Here is a 2,500-nt window from a genome sequence, read left to right as displayed (position 1 = left end):
CCGAATCCTACTGAGGAATCTCGACTGAACCAAGAGCAGAAGAACCAGGGAATTTCAGTAGTTCAGTCGCTATATAGCTGTTTAGCAACAACAGCAAATTGAGTAAAATAACAAAATAGCAAACAAAAAAAGTTACAACTATACTCTTCAGTTCACATCAGTTCAAGTTTGGATCCACTACTCATGAATCTTCGTGTATTCGGACAGATGCTGAAACCTTATCGATATTACCCACTTATGATGCATAGATCTCCCAAGTTGAATGCAGTATTCCCAATTGAAAAAATTAAAGGACTATTAGTCGTTTACTATGTCGAAACTGAAACATGAATTTCAGGCTTTAGCATAAGGAGAACTCGAAGAAGGCGCTCTGGGTCACAATTATAACAGCTGAATTCATACAAATCATTACATCATCAATTCAATTTTTTTCTGTTTAACCAAAAAAAAGAAATCGCTTTGGAGTCGACCATTATCTTGGCAGAAAATTCATTTGGCTCTGAGCTCCACATTCGTTGGCCAGCGTTTTGAAAACTCCACCGAAAATCGAAAATCCCGGCGTTGTTATTTGACCCAAACAGAGAAAAATTTCGTGAAAGGAAGCCCTTTATGAAATTAATTGTGTTTATTGCCGTGGGACCAAAGGCGTGCTGCTGGCAGCTGAACTATATCTCACCATTACAATTATATTGACAAACATTGCTAAAAAATGAATGTCGGAAATGAAATATGGTTTAATAAAAGGGATATTCGAATATCAGACAACTCGTTGTGCTTGGATTTCCATTTAAATCGATTATTGTACGTAAAAGCATGCAATAAGGGAATCCTTGCTAATGTCATTCCATTTCGTTCATTGATCGTGCTGTACGTTTAGCACGCATTTTAGGGCATATTTTTGCGGTACTCTGCATGACGATCTGTAATCACCAATTTTGAGGTTTGACGAGAACGTGATCGTGAGCAAGCAACAGAGAATCTTTCTTATTATATAAACACCAATGAAATACTCAGTGAGCTTTCGCGCGAAAACATATCTTCACACGTGAAAAAGACCACTGTTGCTACGGTTACATACAAAAATCGCGCCTTGGTGTTCATATTCTTCAACACTCGAAGAGAAATTTCGTATCTCCAAGCGGACATGTAATATCCTCTATTTATTCTCTATTTTCACTCTGAAACCGCTCGCACCAATTTAATTTTAGGATACGTCGCTAGCATCGTACGAGGAAAAGGAGTCAAAAAATCTGTTACTTACGGTAGTGCAAAGGTATATTTTGTGGTAACGATTGTGTCGAATCTTTGAGCCCCTATATGTGGTTCTCACGTGACGTCATCGCCGCTATCTTGGTGAACGAAAACAAAAGATCTCTCATTAGCTCTTTTTGTTCGTCCACCAGCAATCGTACATTGCAGCATATTGTTATCTTTGTCTCTAGAGATTGATTGCAAACCATCTATTGGGGAAAGAATTTTGATATTAAAGTGAAAAAATGTCAGAGATAGGTGACATACTATTAGATCAATGCAACAATTCACACGTTTATCCCAAAGGCGCGAGGAGACTGGGTTTCTAACAGTGCACTTTCTTTTGTCGCCAAAAATTAAAACGGTAGATTTATCGAGAGTAAACTCTATTTTTAGCCCAAATTTTTGAGTATTTTATCTTGAAAAACCATGCGACAAGGAAAGAGAATAAACAATAGCTTTACATTAGAGTAGCAATAATTATTTGAATAGTGGACTCTGAAATGGTTAATTGGCGGTGCAGGTTGCATATGAAATCATGGGACAAAAATAAGGAAATGTCTAAAAACCACAAATCAATCCAAACCGCGTTTTCCTTTCGCAAACGATGAATGATGTACAAGCAAAAGTTTTCAATTTTTCAACCCAGTCGCTGAATATTGTCATCTGTTTCTATCGTCCGAACGTAAATATAAATTATGTATTGACTTCAAAATACACGTTATACTCACGGCTTTACACATCTTCCTTATTGCATTGTAAATTCAGCAATACTTACTGAAATGCAATCTTTGCTCTTTATGCCGTTACGTTTTACCGAATTTTATATTCCTTCTGACGGTGATAATAATATAATTGAAGTCAGACGATTAGCTGCCGTCGCAAAAAGTGATTGACTCCGCGTTCATAATTTGCATTTAGTAGTATTTCTAAGCAAGTTTAATATTACCAAAGTTCGTAATATCTCACGCTATATAAGCTCTCGTTTGTTTTAAAACAATTCAAACGTTTACCACGAAAAATTCAAATCCAATTTTCAATAAAGTTCTTTAGCCGATCTATATTAAACTCAAAACTTTACAACAACACTTTGCAGAGGTAACAATGAAAAAAAACATTGAGTCTGGTTGTTTAATTCGAACAAAGTTCGTACGCCGAATGAGCTAAGACCTAAAGATGCATTTCGTGCGGCGCCGGTTCCCAACGGCGAATTTTACCTGCAAGCTTATATCGATCCAGGGAACAAAAG

General features: G+C 36.8%; 1 protein-coding gene across 6 annotated transcripts in view; it reads right to left on the bottom strand.

Annotated features, from left to right (window-relative positions):
• The window catches only part of LOC138046235 (3-galactosyl-N-acetylglucosaminide 4-alpha-L-fucosyltransferase FUT3-like), a 34,924-nt gene that overhangs the window by 14,324 nt on the left and 18,100 nt on the right, over positions 1-2,500 (bottom strand). Inside the window, exon 1 of one of the 6 annotated variants that reach the window (XM_068892913.1) lies at positions 2,469-2,492. The exons of 4 other annotated variants lie outside the window; for them this stretch is intronic. The gene's annotated coding sequence lies outside the window, so the exon portion shown is untranslated. Of the gene's footprint in view, positions 1-2,029; positions 2,151-2,468; positions 2,493-2,500 lie in introns of those variants that run through there. One more of the 6 variants, XM_068892910.1, reaches the window with a different exon arrangement.

Source organism: Montipora capricornis, chromosome 4 (assembly GCF_036669925.1).
Source record: "Montipora capricornis isolate CH-2021 chromosome 4, ASM3666992v2, whole genome shotgun sequence".
In the NCBI taxonomy this organism is placed as follows: Eukaryota; Metazoa; Cnidaria; class Anthozoa; order Scleractinia; family Acroporidae; genus Montipora; species Montipora capricornis.
The sequence above is the reverse complement of the archived record's forward strand: the minus strand, read 5'-3'. Positions and strand labels throughout refer to the sequence as shown.